Here is a 21,180-nt window from a genome sequence, read left to right on the forward strand (position 1 = left end):
AAATCATGTGTGGATGGGAGCAGTGCAGACATGTGGGCTTCAGAGGACATCCTGTGTGGACTGGTTCCCTCCTTCCACCAAGTGGGTTCCAGGCACCCAACTCATGTTACCAAACTTTATAAAAACACCCTTGCACAAAGTTGAAGCAAAAAGTACTATAACAAGTCTACCTAGAAAAAGGTTATAGAAGGGTTTAGTATATATATATATATATATATATATATATATATATATATATATATATATATATATATATTTGACTGGTAAGGATTTATTATGGTTGTTTTATGAAATCTAGACTGCCTTAGAATTCTTGGAGAGAGAAGCAAATAAATATTCAACATTTATTTTATTTTATTTGTTACTGATGACACATGATAAAATTATCTATGAAAATGCCAGTGGAGCAAAAAATAGGAAGGAAAAATAACCAAGTTTTTTTCTCAAATTATGATTTTATTATGGGAGCATGTAATGCAGCAAAATATTGCTTTGATGATAGTTGTTAGTATAATCTAACGAAACAAACCCATACTGGGTTAGCCAAAAATTCAGAATTATATATATATATATATATATATATATATATATATATATATATATATATATTTCTTTGATACCTCTAATTAGTATTAAAAAGGATAAATTGTCTGAAGGTTTTATTAGTGGAATGGTATTTGTGCTATTTAAATAGGAACATGATATACATATATCAAATATCTATTAAGCGACCTTATAAAATTTCATTAGTCAAGATGCAGTTATGCCGTTTTATATAAGGAAAACAAATAGAGCATCACATTTTCCAATAAGAAACCACATAGCACAAGGAGTAATTCATAGACTTGGGAAAATAAAACTGTGTGCACATTTAATTAGAAAACCACTAACTCAGCATGATACAGGCTTTGAGCTGTTTTCTTCAGGAAGTGGTAATGAACTTGTCCAACTCATTTGCTCAAAGCAGAGTATTTGCAAGGATCTAGGTTAAAGAATGAAGAATGCAGGAAAAGGGACAGAAGGAAGACTGAAGGATCTTTGTCAAACACAGTGACGCTGTTAAGTCACAAAGGGCCTCTGCAGGCAGACAAACTGGTGATCTGCTCTGTAATAAAGAACTACACTGACATCCTTTTTAATTTTCCTTGCAGAATTTTTATCCACACAAGACATGTTTTGGACACAGAACAACTTCAATAAAATATAAACCATTAAAAAGAATTGGCATTAATAAAGTTTAGTATTTTCAAAGGCATCAGTTGTATGTATGGGTGAGAAAATCTACAGGAACTATTTAGCCCAATTTATTCTTTAAATTGTAACTCCAATTCCGTAACATACTAATTATGATTCATGACATCCAATATATTTCCTTATATGTTCCATATGTCTTAATTCTTTTAACCTCTGCGATTCCATTCTGCTGAGGCATGTAATAATTAAATATATAGTTGTATAAAATCTAACTGTGGCCATACACAACACACTTCACTGCTAAGTGAAGAGGCAGTGAGTAGGAGTAGAAAAACAGTGAGCATAAGAATTGATGAATATATTGATTGATATCTTATTCATTTATTTGAATTTTATATATCAACATTAACATATGTGTGTCTTCTGTTAAAAAGGAGATTGAACTTTAACTTGTACATCACAAAATTTCAGAGTGACACCTTTAATTCAGTCATCTTTGTCTTCAAAATGTAACTGGAAATGGAATAGAAATTTAAATTTTAACTTTGATAGGCTGTCCCTGAGTTGCTTCTTAAGTACGTCTCTCTCAAGGAAGATTTTTTTTAAATCTTCTAGACTGTTTACTGGTGAGCATTTACTTTTAATCAATTGCTATCTAGCTTTTCACAAATAACTGAAGCTGAAACTGATTACAAAACATACATTTTCTTTTACATTAAATCATGCCAACATCCTGTAATACATGAGCTCCAGTCCTCAGAGAACTTTCGGTCTTTAATGGTGAATTCTTTGTCTTTTGACAATTCCAGCCGACTTCACAAGGAAACAGAATGGTTACAGCTTCTCATCTTTCAGATATAAATCAAAATCCTGACCTCCTGTGCCAAATGTGTCCCTCCTATGGAAGGGAATTTAATGTTGTTGAGATTAATTTTTCTAACTTGAGAAAAGGATTTAAAACACACATTACCTTCTTTAATTTTGGGGGTCAATTAACAAGAGAAATGAAAAACACAGGTTTCTACATCTCAGTATTGAAAAATACAGTAGGCTCTAATAATATGAGTAAAGTCCTTATGTGGAAGTCACACTCATACAGATACTCATTAGTCAAAACCACTGTAAGATAAATAAATAAATAAATAAATAAATAAATAAATAAATAGCAAAACCAGTGCAGGAGTGGCATCGCTCTGACACTGTATTTATATTTCTCTAGCCGAGCCGTAAGATCTCATGCCTGTTGTGAACTTGTGCGCCTTCATAGAAAGAACTCAGGTGTGCTAAACGTATAAAAACCAGTGGAATCAAATCTCTTTGATAGGTATATTAGGATTTCACTGAAAGGCTTTGTTCTTTACTTAAAATTTTCCATAAGCCTATATGTTGTGTTTGTTTGGCTTTGAAAAAAGTATAATATCTGACTATTTTCACACACACACACACACACACACACACACACACACACATACACACACAAGCACATAAATTGAAGCTGACTCTGATAGACATCCATTTATTATATTTTATTATAATTTATTCAGATTACATTCAGAATGTTATCCTTTCCCTCTTATCTTCCCATTCCCACCTTCTCTCCCTCTCCTGCCCTATTCCCCTTCCCTTAATCTCTGACAGAAGGTGACCTCCTCCCCCACCATATGACCACAGCCTATCAGGTCTCATCCAGATAGCCTGCTTCCCCTTCCGATGCGTATCATCAGGCCTCCCTACCAAATGAAAGTGATCAAAATGAAGGCACCAGAGCTCATGTCAGAGGTAGTCCCTGTGCCCCGCCCAGCCATGGAGAATGAGCCATCCATTGATTAGATCTGAATAGGGAGTCTAGGTTTACTGCCTCATTGTCCTTGGTTGGTGCAACAGTTTGTGCAGGTCTTCCTGGATCCAGATATGCTGGCTTTGATGGTCTCCTTGTGGAGTTTCTGAGCCCTCTGGGTCCTTTCATTACCCTCATTCTTGAATATCACTCTTAGCACTCCACCCACAGTCCATTAGTGAGTTTCAGCATCTGTCCCAATCACCCACCGGGTGGAGTCTCTCAGAGAACATCTATGTTGGACTAATATCCATTTATAAATGAGTATATAGCCTGCTTGTCTTTCTGGGTCTGGGTTTCCTCACTCAGGATGATCTTTCCTAGTTCCATCCACTTGCCTGCAAGTTTCAAGATTTCCTTGTCTTTAGAGGCTGAGTATATTCCCTTGTGTAAATGTATCACAGGTTCCTTATTATTCTTCAGTTGAAGGACATCTACGTTTCCAGATTCGGGCCATTACGAATAAAACTTCTATGAGCATAGTTGAGCAAATGTCCTTGTTGTATGGTAGAGCATCTTTTGAATATACGCCCAGAAGTGGTATGGCTGGCTCTTGTGGTAACACTGTTCACAATTTTCTGAGAAAGTTCCAGATTGATTTCCAAAGTGTTTGTACAAGTCTGTACTCCTACCAGAAATGGAGCAGTGTTCTCTTTTCGTCACATCCTTGCCAGTATATGCTGTCACTTGAGTTTAGATCTTAGTACTCTGCTAGGTGTAAGGTGGAAACTCAGAGTCATTTTGATTTGTATTTCCCTGAGCATTTGTGTGTGTATGCGTGTATGTGTGTGTATGTGTGTATGTGTATGTCTGTGTGTGTGTGTGTGTGTGTGTGTGTGTGTGTGTGTGTGTTTCTCGGCCATTTGAAGTTCCTTTGTTGAGAATTCTGTTTAGCTATATACTCCATTTTTAATTTGATAATTTGTTTTGGTTGTGTTTAACTACCTGAGGTCTTTATGTATTTAGAATCTAAGCCCTTAGTAGGATTAGAAATCCATTCTTAAGGATCGAACTAAATATATTTTTTCACTCACTAAATCACATATTTGTCCTTTCATTAAATTTGTAAATTTGAAGATATCCTCAGATTTAACAAATTTGCATATCAAAGTATGCATAGGAACCTGAGTATCACAGGAAGAAATTAGCTTCCCTAAATGTCATTCAGGAGCATAGCTGTCTGTCTGTGTCTACTGCACACTCCTCATTTTATCCAATTTTTCTCCTCTAATCACTCTACTTTTACTGATAAACTAAGTACAAGAGAAGGAGCTACTTCTCTTCAAAAATCTATTTCCCATATACAAATTTAAGCTTGACCATTCCAAGCTATTTAACCATCTGTAGTAGTGAAGAGGAGAAATTACTATCCTTTATCATAATAAAGCATGTCCATGTAAAGGTAATAAATAGCTCCATGTACTCATTTCTGATTCATAGTATTAAATATCTTCCTTAATATTTAGTAATGTTGAAGTTAGCAATTAATTCATTAGTGCATAGGAGGAATTTACTTGCCTCAGCTATCTATGGTCTTGATGCTGTTACTTTTCAATTCAAGGAGAAGATTTGGATAATTATTTAAATACTTTTAATGAATAGGTAATATTAGTCAGTGGGAAAATGAGCAATGATAATGACAATTAATAGATATGAATATTTGATGTAAATGACACACTTCTTAGGGATCATTGGTTTGATTCAAATAACTATTGTTACGCTTATTTCAAACAGATAAGTATAATTATTCCATTTGCTAATTTATATTGACTCTGAGAAGCCTGTATATTGTTAGTTCACTTGGTTCTTCCCGCTTGGCAGAATAATGTGCTCCTAAACTCAAAATGTGCAAACAAATTCCTAGAAAATGTAAATACCTTATAGTGTATACGTGATCTTAGACCCACCTAACGTATGATTACAACCACTGCCCTTAGGATGGCCAGATAAAGTTGGCCTATCCCAGAGGACCAAATTTTAAAGATTCAATCAACAATAGGAGAGAAAATTTTATAAATGGAAGAAGCTAAGAATTGAAGCATGGGAGAGTTGACCGTTTATTACTAGCTTTTAATGACAAGTCAAAAAAAAAGTAACTTAACCCAGAAAGTGGAATGGCAGATATCTAACAAATATGAAAGGAAAACTGATCTCAGTCTCACACCACAGGGAAACTAAATGTTATCAGCACTCAAGGGTTTCCAAGGAAAATAATTACACATGACTGAGATTCTCAGAGCCTCTAAAATTTAATGCAGACTTCCTCATTTTAGTCCCATAAGAGTTCTGTTATGCATACAATACATAGTAGAAGACTGGTCCAAAGCCATTAAATTTATGAAATTTCATGGCAGTGAAGAAAAATTAATATGAAATATATTATCAACTTGAGTCAGTTTTGAGGATAATAGTTAGTGTGTTGCAGATTTTAAACTAACTTTGTTTTTTTTTTTTAAGTTTCTTTTATCTTTTGAGATGATAGCATAATTACAACTTTTACTCTCCCATTTCCTTACTTCAAGCACTCTGTGTACTACTCTATTCAATATGAACAAAGTCATATTTTATGTGTTCTGGAGACCAGTGGCTCAAATTCACATAGGAAACAATCAATTTAAAATGTGATGATATTCTTAGTTATTAGATTCTTGGCAACTATTTTTTTCATACTAAGTAAAAAGATAGTCATTCATGATTTAGCACTCAGAAAACCCAGTAATGATTTATTTTCTCTTCCATCTCCTTTCGTCTTCCACTTCCCAAATGTTACATCATTCCAAAGAATATTTTTAAATCTTCAGGTAGATGTACAGTAGAATTTTCCAGTGATGCATGGCAATGTCTAATAAGTATGGTTTGCCCAGAAAATATTTTGGAGATCTTTCACCCTATTTCTGGAGAGAAATATTGTTGCTTTAACATCTTATTACCTTTTTGGAATACTGTAGTGAATGTTCACTCCCCTTGAAGAGATATTATCAACTGAGGATGAAGAAGAAAGTTGTTTCAAGCATAATCTCTAATTTTTTATTTTAATTTATGTCATTGTATTGTGCATCTCTCTCTCTCTCTCTCTCTCTCTCTCTCTCTCTCTCTCTCTCTCTTGTGTGTGTGTGTGTGTGTGTGTGTGTGTGTGTGTGTGGTGTTGTCTCTATGTGGAGGAGGTTGCACTCAAATGTGAGAGAAGGTGTCTTATCACCTAGACCTACAGTTACAGGGGAATGTGGCCTGGTCAATGTGGGTACAGAGAACTGAAGTCTGGTCCTCCGCAAAAGCTGCAAATACTCTTAACTGTTGCAGTCAGCTCTCTAGCCTGTGTCAATCTTTCATTTTTTGATACACTAAATTTTGAATTTAAAAATGTATTCTAACCATTCTACTTTTAATGATATCTAAAAGAAGAATCATATCATAGCAATAGTTACACTAGGTGACCTTGGACTTGAATTATAGTAAACCTGTCTTTTGTGATGGTATCACTGTCTCTTATGAGTTGACACACGTTCCATAGAACTAAAGAACTTTCTTCTTTGATGGCAGTTTATGAAACAGAATGTTAGTTATCTGACTTGTTTCTATTTAGTAGTTCAATGGGGATAAAAAGAGATAAGTTTAGAAGGAAATTATCCCATTTATAATTACTTTAAAAGGATAAAGAATTTCATTGCTCCATAGGATTTCAGCACAAATTGAAATACAACATAATTCTCAACATCCCCAGCAAAACGTATTCATAAGGGATGATCAGAACTAAGATCTTCATACCCAGGTTAACAGGTTTGAAGAGATTCAAGTGTTGCAGAATAGGATCTACCAGTGTATGTTACTGTGTATCAATTAATATTTCATTTAGAACACAACAATGTGTTTCTATTACTGAGATGACAGGGTCTAGAATCCTATATTTCAATTGAAAAAAGAGTAAGCATTACAAAGAAACAAAATAAATATTTCAAAAACTAAGAAAAATGCTTTAAAAGCATTTGAAGAGGGGCTAACAGTCTGTAGGAGCCAAATTGAGAAGAAGTCACTCAGTTTGTGAGGAAAATAGTCTGTCTCATATTTAAAGAAGGGTATTGGATCAGGAAACCTGTTACAAAATCCATTCTGCTTTACCTGGACATTCCACAAGATGTACTTAGAGTGTAAAAAGACTATGTAAGGAAGTATTAAAAATCAATAGCAAAATAACTACATTCATAACAGACAATTGACCTACAAATGGCCAATAAAATGAAAAAGAAAATGCTTGATATTACTCATTAGCAAAAGATAAATAAATGTTATAATGAAATATCTTTTCACAAATGTTACCAGCTACTTTCTAAAGATAACAACTACTGGCAAAGATGTGAAGGAAAAGGACCCTTGCATATGCTATGAACCAGTGTAAATCAATGTAGACATTATAAAAATTATATTTAGGCTCACCAGATATTAAAAATAGAACAACTGAAATGCATATTAGAAATGCCAAACCTACTATTGTTTGTATAATTTAGATATGCTGAAGAAATATCAACTCTTGATGTGTATTGCATCACTACTTATAATCTCTGAGCGACAGAAAGAACCCAACTGCTGATCAACGGATGAATAAATAAAGAAAATGTATGTCCCATTATAAGATGAACTAAATCTTGTAATTTTACACAGGGTAGAATGAAGCACATAAGGTCAAGTGTTATATAATCTCGGCTGATCTCAGAGGAAAGGGGTAGAATGATAAGAACACTGAATTATCATTTTATAGTAGAAAATAGTTATGAGATGTTTGGTAATATGTAGTAAAGTTTCTGTAATTAAACTTATTTAAAATAATTCAAAATGCTAGAAGAAATCATTTGAAAAGACAAGAATTTGGTGAGGTATAGTCAACTTGCATTCTTATTCTACAGTAAATACATGTACTAAAATTACACTACTTAAATTACAATAGTAACTCTTGACATTACTATTGCTGTGGTGAAACACCATGAGGGAAACTTGAGGGAAAATTGATTTATTTAGCTTATATATTATGAGTCACAGTTCATTGAGGGAAGCTATGTCATGAATTCAAACCGGGAAAGTAACCAGAGGAAAGAGCTGATTGAGAAGCTATGAACTCATGTTGCTTACTGGCTTGTACAGCCTGGTTTATTATAAAACTCAGTACTATCAGTCCAAGAATGTCACCACCCACAATAAGAAAATGCCCCATAGACTTATCTGACTATAGCATGATCATATGGAGGCATTTTCTTAATGAAGTTTCTACTATCAGTGACTTGAGCTGTGACAAGCTGACAAAACACTAGCTAGGACAGTAAATATTAGAATACCTCATTAATATTTACAAGTTTATCATTTTATGTATTTGTTTAAATAAGTCAGGATGAGAGAAAGAATAGAAATACTTTTACAAAGGCTGTGATGGCTCTTCTCGGTTGTCAGCTTGACTAACTCTAGAATGAACTACAATCCAGAAATGGAGAGCAAAGCTGCTTGATTTGAGGCAGATGAATCCGTTGCTAGTCTGGACCTTTGAAGGAGGAGGGACACCTTGGATGTGGGCCACACTGAGATACGTGGAGTGTATTTTAAACATGGAAAGATTTTATCCTACTAGATGCAGCATGAAATGAAGGTTGTTAGAAGATGAAGTATAACAGAAAACTCAGGCTACAGAGTTTGATTTAGATGAATTTATGTTGAACCCCAAGACTATCATTTTCTAGCTGGATAAGCATAATGGAAATTATTATACCACTGTTACTATTGCTTCTCTTACCTATAAAGTACAAGTAGTTTTGCATAAGCATAACTTTTGCTATATATAAAGGGGGTAATATTTGAGGAAAATAAACATTAAAGATATTAGAAAACAAAATTTGAAATTAATTTTAAATCAAGGTCTATGGTCCAATCTTAGTCCACCAACAAAAATATGAAACGTACTGATGTTCAATGATACTTCCATAAGTGCAGGATCTTTTGATCATAATTTCATCTTAAAATAAACAACGAATTCTCAGCAGAGGAATCTCAACTGGCCAAAAAGCACTTAAAGAAATTCTCAAGCCCCTTAATCATTAAGGAAATTAAACCAAAATAATTCTGAGACTCTGCCTTACCCCTGTCAGAATAGCTAAGATAAAAAAATTAAGTGACAGCACATGCTGGTAAGGATGTAGAGAAAGGGGAACACTCCTTCATTGCTCATTGGAGTGCAAACTTGTACAACGACATTGGAAATTAATCTGGCACTTTCTGAGAAAACTGGGAATACTGCTACCTCAAAATCCAGCTATACCATTCCTGGGGCATATAACCAAAAGAGGTTCTACCATATATCAAGGATACAAGCTCAACTATGTTTATAGCAGCTACACCACTCCTGGGGCATATACCTAAGTAACGCTCTACCATACGACAGGGACACATGCTCAACTATGTTTATAACAGCTTTATTCATAGAAGCCAGAATCTGGAAACAACACAGATGTCCCTCAACTGAACAACGGATAAAGAAACTGTGGTACATTTACCCAATGGAATACTACTTAGCTATTAAAAACAAGAAAATCACATTTTTTTTTCAGGCAAATGGGTGATACTAGAAAAGATTGTCATGAGTGAGGTAACCCAACTCTGGAAAGACACACATTGTATGTAGTCACTTATAAACAGATTTTAGCCACATAGTACAGGATAAGCATATATAATCCACAGGCACAAAGAGGATAATAACAAAAATAATCTAAGGGAGGATGCTTAAACCTCACACAGAGGAGGAAATAGAATAGACTGTGGAAGTAGTTGAAGTGAGGGAACCATATAGGAGGAATGTGGGCAGAAATAAGGATGGAGATCAGACCTGGGGAGAGCAGGAGGATAAAGGGTCAGCAGGGAGAAAAGAAACTGTTGGCAGAGGCATCTCTGAAAAGTTGGAGAGAAACAGAGTAGACGTCTAGGAGGATATGAAGGTGACACTAGCTGAGACCCCTAATGGCAAGGGTCATGGAGATTGAAGAGGACACTTCCTAACTAGACAGGACTCCTAGTAAACGTGGGGTCAGAAATCAACCCACACACAAAAATTTTGACTCAAAATTTATCCTGCCACAAGATGTGCAAGCATTCAGATAGAACATGTGGCTCCCCTAGTTAAGAGGAGCAGGGCCTGTCTCCAACATGAACATGGACTTTGTTTGCTTTTTGATCAGCCCCCCCTCAACCCCCACCCATTGGCCCAGCTTCCTTGCCAGGCCACAGGAGAAGGGGATGCATTCATTTATTATACTAGTTGCTATGCTAGGGAGGGTTGCTCCCCTTTCCTGAGGAGTAGGGGAGGAAGAAAGGGAGAAGAGGGATGAAGGTGATACTGGGAGGAGAGGAAGGAGGGAGCTACAGTTGGGATATAAAGTGAATAAATAAATTAATTAAAATATTGATAGCCACCTCCATGATAGGTAACTAAGCCCTTAAAATCAGCAACATATAAATAGACACATGCACATTTAAAACACACTAAATAGACTCAGTAGCTTGCATTTATATGTGTGTGTGTGCATATTTATATATAATTATGTAACAGTAATAATTTAAAAAGAGGTCATAAATTTGTGAAGAACTTGAGGAGACATGAGAAGAGTTGTAGTGGAAAAAGCAAGGGAAATGATGTATATACGGCCTTCATTGTAAAATTCTCAAAAAATCAATTAAATGTAGGGGGGAAGTATCAATACCACATAATAACAAGTAATTTAGTAATAATAATAGTAAAACCAAAAAGTAAAAATCTAATTTATTTCCTTTAATCAACATAAATGCCAAGTAACAGCCAGACTTGACTTTGACTAAATTGCATGTTTGCTTTGGCATTCAGTCCAAATGCCAAGTTCATCACAGGCCTCCAGGGGGGAGAGATTGCTATCCAGCAAGCAGGATTACACATGACAGCAAAAATGCCTTAATCTCTTCCTCTCTGACCTCCATACTGTACATCAGTCAAGCCACCTACCAGGATTCAACCAGAGACAAACACAGACAGATTTTTAAAAGGCAAAATTAGGATAGTCAATAAATGAATGGATAAATGGGTATTCATTATGAATGAAAGGATAAAAGCAAACTGATAGCAGATCAACATTTGTCACCTATCTGCTTTGTAACTATATAGCAATGTATAGAGGCATTCTCCTACAAGCTGGATAAGCAGAGGTGGATTTCCATAGGATGTAAAAGGAATTATGTAAACCTATTATTATTATATTTTACCATGATAGACTGAGTGTACCAACATAGTGGTTGTCGTGCACAGAATGATAGCGGTGCCCCCATCCTGACTTGAGTTTTCATGTTTTATATCTGTGCTTGTTTTACTGTATAGTGTTAGTTAAATAAGCCAGTATACAGTTTATAAAGAAAATCATACAAATATTAGGGAACATTCTTATTTTACAAAGAAGTACAATCAGCTGTTAAATTTAAATTGAGATGACACCAGTGTGATGACATCTAAACACATGTTCATGTTTGCAGGGATAGCTACACTTATTAAATTTTTAAGGACATTAAGTGTATTTTCTTATGTCATAAAAATGAGTAGGATACTACATAAAATAAAATTATTCAATAATGAAGTCTCATTTAGAAAAAGGGGAAGTATATATGCTTGCTGGAGGTAAGGAAACATGCAGAGCCAACGAGAGGGCATGGTAGATAAAAGCAGTTGCCAAAAGCCTGATTATCTGAGTTCAAGACCTGTGGCCTGTGTGATGAAGGGATAACTAAATGCAGCAAGCTGTCTTTCTACATCCACGTATATATTGGTCCACACACACATATAAATATTTGCACAATAAGATAAATAAATTATTGTAATAAAAAGAAGAAATGTAAGAAATATATTTATTGATTGTTGGTAAAATGTGTAGTACCATTAAAATAATAAAAAAAAAAAACAAGTTAAAATACCAAAAACCCAATCACATCATAGTTGGTGTTGTGAAGCTGGCTTCACATGGAGTATACAATCCATGTCAATTCTATAGCTGGTGAATTGGAATGAAGCAAACCCAGCACTTTCTTTTAGATTTATTCTTCAGAGGGATGAATTTCCCCCATAACATATCATTAAAGCTTTGTCTAGAGTCACAAATGGATTCAAACCAAAGAGCATATTGATTAAATGTAATGTAATTTCTATTATGACAATAAATGGTGTTTTTTTTTCCTGCAAGTGCTAAGTAACTAATGGCAAGTGATTGACATATTATAGTTGACTTCAGTGTTACACATATTACTTGGTTTTAGTGGAACTACTCAGAGGATAATTTGCTAGTGTGTGTGTGTCCGCGTGCATACTCATATATCTATTACTGTGTATGAATATGAGTGTGTGCACATACGGGTGTCTGTGTATGAGTGTGTGCACTTGTGCATGTGTGTGTAAATTTGTGTGTGTCTGTGTGTGTGTCTGTGTGTTACTACTAGATTTTCATTTCTAAAAAATACATCTCATAAGGAAAGAAAAAAATATTAAGTACTTTTAATGCTGTTTCCTAAGGAATCAGTGTAAGTTTCCTTTTATTAAGTAAACCTGTAATATACCTTATTTTAAACAATACACATAGAAGGTCAAAAGAGATATAGACCATATGCATATATTGAGCAAGCTTAAGGGTGAAAAGAATAGAATTGTTTTCTTTTGTGTTTTACTATGTAAATTTGTGCTGTTTTGTTGAATTTTTCATAGATAAAACAGAAATGACCTCCATATGTCATGTAAAAGGTAAAGTTTAATGTTTTCCTTGAGATCTCACTGCTATGTGTACACACTAACACACATCGGCACTAAGATACACAGAAATAATCAGACATACACACATATGCACTTTCATACACATATATACAAATACACACATGTAGACATAAAAATATATATAGAAATAAGCATGTACACATAAATGCATATAAATAGATACATACACACAAACATATACCTGCAAACAAATATACACACGTACATATACTAAACCTGCACACATTCATTTAAGCATATATTCATACATATTTACATATATGCACAAGCATATGCACATATCAGGTCGCCAATGTTTAGGGACCTAATCTCAGCAGTTAAAATATTAACAAATAAGACAGAATTCTATTTTATATATTATGCAAAAGAATTTCCTAATGAAAACAAAGTAATTTAGCAATGTTATAAAACATGCCACAATTTTAGAATTGAATTTTTTTGGGGACAAAATTTGCATTGAAGAATTAATGAGACTTGCTTAATTCACTATCTGGAAGTAGGTGCATTGAAAGATGTCACTGTTAAGGACGCAATTTATAGATTTAATCCTTTTGTAGAATATATGCACTATTGTATAATAATAGCTAAATGTTTCCTCTGTAGCTCACAGTCTTCATAAAGACATTTAAGATGAATTATACAATTATAGAAATATTATTTGTGCACTAGATGAAAAATAAGAACTTCAAGGTGATGTGTTATTTTTAATGTTTTTTTGCTAGGATTATAAAGTAAATAAATAAATTACTGATAAATTATCCCATTTCCCACTGTAGGCTTATAATTTCTCCCACAATTCCATTGTAACAGCTAGATTTAAAAGCTTAAAATGCTGTCAGTGGGTGGTTATATAATCTCCTCCAGTGTTAAGTTTAATATCAAGAATTGCCTCTTCCAACACAAACAATAAAAAGTGTTCAAAGGCTAATTCTGTAATTTAATAACCAAGCACGTTTCTCATTTGAGTTCTCTGCAGATGGAAGATGTCTAATTCAATAGCTTTTAAAAATGGAAAACATCAGCAAATTGGTAAAATAATGAATCATTTGACTCATTGAAAACCACCACCACTACCAACACCACCACCACAGACAGCCTTCTTTATGGTAATTGTGGACACGTATCACACTAATTCCCAAGATTTGAAAGGGTTTCTACTAAATTCAAGCACTTTTGAAGAATATGAATTAAATGGTTGAAAATTGGAGTTGCTCTCCTAGAAGATGCATAGTTATGCACTGCTGTTCATTTATAGAAACTAAAGAGATAAGTCTGCCTACTGAAAACCTTTTCAGAATTCAGTTCTCCAGTGTGTTTAGTGACCAATTATGCATGTAGAGGAAAACAGTATATCATCCAATGAACTACTGTTTTCATAATTTCCCAAAGCTTCTATCAGTTTTAAGAGAAAAATTCTTGCTTTTTATTTTAAATTGTTACACTTAATTTGATAATCACTACTAGTAATTATAATTTTACAGAATTCTAACCAATATCATGCCAGTTAAAGAACTGTGAAGAGAAGTAATGTATGTGTACCTAATTTGTGAGGACTAGAAAAATAAGATAATCTGATGAAGAAGTCCTTTTAGAAAAGCTACTTAAACCACTGTGTTTCCATATTAGTTTTCAAATTATTATGAAGATGTTTTTAAATCAGAAACTTCAAATAAAAATATTTTACTATTTGGTTTAAGTTACAGGGCTAGGTTATGTTCCTTGAGTTTGTAAACACATGGTCCATGATACTTGCAGAGCAATGACATTTCCTAACCACACTGCTAGGATCCTACATTTGCTCTTAAGAAATTGTGTCTATACTTTGGGATTTAATTCATCTTTTCAAATGTCAATCTTGGAAAGAGCGACCTATGTGAATGAACATTATTTAAGCCACATGACCCAAATATTAAGTATAAAGAAAGTGTTCATTCTAAAATTTTGTTGTTGAAAAATGCAAATTAATTCCAGCATAATTTCCTTAAACAAATTGTTTATCTATAAATTTACAACTAAGGAAAAACTAAATAGTTAATTTAAAAAATCATTTGGACCCCAAGCCACCAAGGAATCATTATCAACTTGTTTGATATTTTCTAATAAAGGCCTTGCAGACATATGAGGTAGAGAAATGTTAATTCATGGGTCTTAGATTATGGTTACAGGTAATCCTTAAACACAGAGTCCCAGCTGAGTTTTAGAATATCAAACCCGGGGCAAATTAACTCAATCCAGGTATGCAGATACATATGAATTTGAGAACTAAGAGAATCAAAAACCAAAAACTAATGTTTATTTAGCCTTAGGTGGGGTTACAAATATAAAAGCCAGAGGGTCAGCACAGCTGCTGTGAGCTAGTGTCTTCAAGATATGAAGGCAGTGATGGAGAATGCCTTTAATTCCTTTAATACCACCACTCAGGAGGCAAAGGCAGGAGGATATCTTTTGATAGAACAACCAAGGATTAACACAGAGAAACTCTGTCTTGGAAAGTCTGCCCCCCAATATATGACAGGGATGTTGAGTCCCTAAAATCTTAGCAATAGGCAGCAATGGGTTTATTAAACAATCTCTGCATAATGACACCAGAAAATGGTATCCCAATGTAGACGGGAAAATTTTCACAATTGAGCTACAGATAGCCAATGGGTAATTAAAAGAGAAGAATAGATTTTCTTAATGGAAAAGACCCTATATAAGTTTTCTAGTGCCTAGTAGTCAGATATACATACATACATACATACATACATACATACATACATACATACATACATGTCTGTGTATACATATATATAGAGAGAGAAGAAAAAGAAGAGGAGGGGGAGAAAAAGGACGAAGAGGAGCAAGAAGAGGGTGAAGAGAAGGAGGAAGAAGAGGAGGAAGAGGAGGAGGAGGAGGAACAATGAGGCCTATATTGGACTGGCAAAGCAGGAACGTAGAGAAGCTGTATATAAAGACAGGCCTAACTACCCAGATTCTTGTAGCTCTTTGTAGCAGCATTATTTTATGTATTGCTATTTGCATTTATTAGCAACATAAAGAGTCTACAAGAGAATTTTATTTCCTTCACAATGCTTAATCAATGGCCACTCATTTTAAGTGACTGCAACTAAATTTTTAGACTTCTGTGTCCAGATGATTGCTTATATTTCTATCTTCACCATATCCTTAGATTCACCATGATTCTGGTGTTTCTTTCTTACCTGATGGTGCTGATTTACAAGCTGTTACAATTAATTTATTTTATTTACATTGTATTTGACTAAAATTACATGTACACACAAGATGTGTATATTCAGAACTCATATTAATAAGTATTGAAAAATATGATATTACATTATGTGATGAGAGCACATTAAATTAACAAGGATTAAACGTGTGTAATTTTGTGCACATTATTTGAATTCACAGATAATTATTAAAATAAATATATCACAAGTAATTATACAGTGATATACAGAGTAGTACAATTCCTTCAACATAGGACTTTTAACGTTTTTTGTTTGATAATTTCAAGATTGCTTACAGTAAGCTATCCCACCAAATTTCCATTTCAGGAACAGACTATTTTATCAAAGATAGTACTGATATGGTTGGAAATCTGCCAAAGGCCCTTTGCATACCTAAAGATAACATTTAAAGTCCTTAAATAATTATTGAAGAGTAAGCTCTTATCCAGGAGTTAGCTAGACTAGCATAATAACAAAATTAATTGTTCTGACCTCAAAGGACTGTGACGTAGATGAAGTGATTAGGATAAATTATGATAAAAGACTAAAAGAAAATTTGAAATCTTGCTCTGTGTTAAGTACCACAGGGAAAAAAATTTTATGGATGGTTACATTGTCGAGTAGAATTTCAGCAGTACTTAAGGTAAATTTCAACACTAAGGTAAAAATTAGAAATGAGTTGAAATCCAAAAACCATCAAAATAATAATTGCGATGCTATTTATATATTTATTCACTTATTTATTTATATTAGAATTTTTGTGAGGGAAAATGGTTTCACACTGTAGCCTCAGAACTCACGATGTAACCCACTCTGGCCTTAAATTTGCTGCAGTCCTTCTGTTTCAGCTTCCTCAATACCTGGATTACAATATTATGCCAACACCTTGGCTTATCTCTCTCAGTTTACATAATGTGTTAAGTACTTGAAATGCACACAAAACAAAGTGAAGTTATTCCTTCTCATGAACCTCATTTTATATTGACAAATTATTGTCAACTCTTTAGAGAAATGTAAACACACAAAAGACAGTAATAGAAAGATGATGATTATAGATGACAGATTGATGATAGACAGAGATGATAGATGTATAGATAGATAGATAGATTATAGATAGATAGATTACAGACAGATAGAGATGATAAATGATACATGATTGATAGGTGATAGGTAGATAGATAGATAGACAGGCAGGCAGGCAGACAGACAGACAGACTCTAGAGGATATTGATGTGAATAAGGTTTGCTTTGTTTGTTGAGGCATGCAATTGTTTTTGTGAGCGACAACTAAATTCCTAGCTGTTGGAGAGATTCTGCTTTCAAATTCTCTTCATAGGGGTGTACAATCTCACCCAGTTCACCAGAGACAAGATGGCTCATGCCCAGTATTCAGCAAATAACCATACTGATTCTCAAACATCTACCTCTCTAAGGCTTTGTGTAAATCACATGAGACATATTTTTAACTGTGCCGTTAATGTTACACTCACATGAGTTCAGAGTCTCAGCAGAAGCTCCAAGTTGCTCAGCCCCACTCTTTCTGAGTGAACATGCAGCCTTGCGATCAAGTGGAACATTTCTAGGAAAAGGAGAACATTAAAACATGACATTATTTTAAAAGAAGTTAGAAGGTAACTTCAGCAAAATTACTTGAAATTAAAACCTAACTGAGTAACCTAGAGGGATAAATTTCTCTTTTTCTCACTCTGAAACAAGGCCCAAGTGTCACTCATAATGCCACTTGTTCTACTCTTTGGCCTGAATTTCTAGTTTTTCTTCTCTTTTTTTTTTTTTTTTTTTTTTTTTTTGTATTCTTATTTGCTATGCATCAAACTCTGTCTACCTCCCACCATCCATACCTTCTCCTTCTCATCCTGAATTGGCCTACAAGTGTTAATATCAATGTCATATACCTTTCCAAAACAGTTTCTGATCTACATATACAGTACATGGGAAAATAGAAGAGTTATGGCTGGAAATTAAGTAAATGCTGTTCTCATTGTTTGAGTATGAATTCAGAGTAGTATGTGAATTATCTTGTTATTTATATTGCATAGAATTAAAATTGTGACAACTAAAATTAGTAAATCTGCCATTTAGTTAATAATAATAGATTTACATATCAGAGATAGGAAAGTCCTTCTCAAATAAAACTTTTTCCTTTGTATGTAGAATGAAATTCTCTCCAGTTTTCTTCTCCCAATTGGCCTTGCTTTGAGTCACCTCAGGTTGTGTTTCCTTTCTTGTTACAGTGAACTGTACAGTACCTCATATCCTGACCACAGATTTTTTTCTTGTTGGAACTATGCCCTTCTTTTTTTTAAATTTTTTATTATTAATTTATTCTTGTTACATCTCAATGGTTATCCCATCCCTTGTATCCTCCCATTCTTTCCTCTCTCCCATTTTCCCCTTATTCCCCTCCCCTATGACTCTACCTGAGGGGGATTACCTCCCCCTGTATATGTTCATAGGGTATCAAGTCTCTTCTCGGTAACCTGCTCTCCTTCCTCTGAGTGCCACCCGGAAGCTAATACTGGATTCAAGTTCTAAGGAATGTCTATATGGTGCACAAAATATATTTCATCTCAGATGTCATTAGTAGTCATACTGTGACTAGATGATTTTCTTGATACACTGACCTGAAGCTTTATGAGAGCCTTAGAGTTAGAATATACACATGAGCTCCCTGAAAATATTCTGTGTATCAATACCTAATTCTTAAATATCCCATTAGAATTTAGACCCTATGATGTCCAGATAATGAACTGAAAGACTAGGAATTAAGAGAATAAATAATTCATACACAAGAAGCAAAAAGTGCAATGAGTATGTGATAAACCATTACCTCCATCTTGGGTTTCAAAGATATTACAGTAAAAACGATCTAGATCCATTCCTACCCATGATTACATCCACTTTAGAAGGATTGAGGCATGCCCACCAGTAATATTAGCTATAAATTGTTCGGTACCACCTGTTCTAGGAAATGAAAACCATGCCTTTGCTCCAAAAAGTTTATGTGACCTCCTTATTATAACTAGTTTCTTATAGACACCTTGCAACTGTTTTTTTCCCCAAGATGTTGTTATGACTAACTTGAGACATTTCCGTTCTGCTTCTGTATTTGCCTGCCAAATCCTGAATTTGTAAATGCTCTACTCATGATGTATAAAAACCCTTATATTCCCCATGTCTAATGCTGATCTCTTTAACTCTGTCTTATGGAGAGACAGCCATGTACATAAATTAAAAGGCTTTCTATAATTAATTTGGCCTTGATTTGGGTCAGTAGACTTTCTATTCTCAATGGTGGGATTAACATATACTATGCTAGGTATCTCTGTATTACAAAAGCAAATGTTAATTCAATATATATATATATATATATAAAATCTGAAAACAACAAGCATTAAAAAGTCAAACATAATAGATCTCATAGAAAATTGCCAGAATATTTAGAAGCCTAATAATGACTTCCAAAGAAAGTATCTGAAACCATTATATGACCTTTGCAAAGTCAGTTTCTTTACTATAAATATTAGTTGTAGACCACTAGGTCTCCTCAGTAGTTCATTTGTTTGTAATCACTTTGGTGAACTGAAACCTTGAAATGTTGAAGATTTGCTGCAGCAATTCATTATAGTAAAATACTAATGACAAGGATCAATATCAACTGAGGATTCTGTGCCAGATGCTACTTAAAAAGGATCACTTCAGATTGTTAATTGCCATTGAACATTGGCATTAACCAATAAAGAAAAACTAACTTCCTCAGTGTCGACAGTTTGTTTTCCCATGATCCACAACCAGTCTAGGAAGAAGAAAACCTAATCTTTCTGTGACCATTCTCCATTTGTGCGAGAGCCCCAATGATTCTAAGTACATTAAAGATGTCTGAAAGAAGAATGAGGGGATCCCGCAGATATTTCACCCTGCTTGACCACAAATTCAGGAACAATTTAGAGCATGGTCATCATAGAGATTTGGTTATATACCATCAACCTTAGTTTCAAGATCATAGTAGTGGATACCATTTTCTGGACACACACTGTACTCCAGGGTTAATTATTGGAAATAACACTGTATTATTCATGTCCCTGTGTTGCCCACATTAGTTTGGGAATGTCACAGGTTAGTTTCAGGAACCAATTTTTTTAAAGGTAGGTAAACATGGAATTGCTAAAATGTGAAGGGGATAAGACAGAATGGTACTAACAGAAATCACTTCTAAAATGTCTACCTCAAATCCACTGTTACTCTTGCTAAGTAGCTCTGATTCTCATGACTGCCCTAGTTTCTATGTCTTTGTAATTAAACAGAGGAATTCTTTAAATGTATGTATTTCAACTTCTCTGGATTACTAAATACTCCAGTGCAATGAATCTATCTTGCAAAGGCATGCTCTTATTTAACAACCAGGAACTAGCTAAATTATATAACTCTACTGAAATGGAAAGGTTAGGTGGTCATGCAGGACTGTGGCAAATCAACAAATTATCATCAAATATGAAAATTATGTTTGCTTACTTGATTACAATTATAGAATAATAAAAAACAAAGTTCAAACATGGTAATCTGATGATTGTGTGTGTGCTTTTGTATGTATAAGAATTAGCTAAAAGAATTAGAAAAAAAGATCTCATGATACATAAGGTTATGGCATAAAGCTTAATGATGGCATTGCATTGACCATTAATGCCCTTTACAAAAAGTGCTAATGATATGAATCAATAACGAGATTCAAATTTAAAAGTAGGTGCTATAATGACACTTCTGAAATTCAAAGATATTCTTTAGTGTTGCTGGTTAGGTAAATAGGGATAGAAATAATCTCCTCAATGCTTGTTATAAATAACTTCCAAAAATCACTTTCAAATCATTACCTCTCTTTCACATAACTAAGATCCTGGCACATGTATCTGTTTGCAATTCACTCTTATGCACTTAATTTGTCCTTCAGAAATGAACTTACTATAATGGTTGAGTAGCTTAAAAATGAGTAAATGCTTTTATTTTTTTCCCTCACTCATCCATTTTCACACATTAATGAATCACTATAATTAGGGCTCTAAATTAGTAGCTGGGAGAAATAAAAAAAAATTATGACA

General features: G+C 34.1%; 1 protein-coding gene across 6 annotated transcripts in view; it reads right to left on the reverse strand.

Annotated features, from left to right (window-relative positions):
* Positions 1-21,180, reverse strand: part of LRRC4C (leucine rich repeat containing 4C) — a 1,246,033-nt gene that overhangs the window by 721,972 nt on the left and 502,881 nt on the right. For all 6 annotated transcript variants that reach the window (XM_084776632.1, XM_084776630.1, XM_084776628.1 and 3 more), the window contains exon 3: positions 17,560-17,648. The gene's annotated coding sequence lies outside the window, so the exon portion shown is untranslated. The remainder of the gene's footprint in view (positions 1-17,559; positions 17,649-21,180) is intronic.

This window comes from Acomys minous, assembly GCF_964271855.1.
Source record: "Acomys minous genome assembly, chromosome: 3".
Lineage (NCBI taxonomy): Eukaryota > Metazoa > Chordata > Mammalia > Rodentia > Muridae > Acomys > Acomys minous.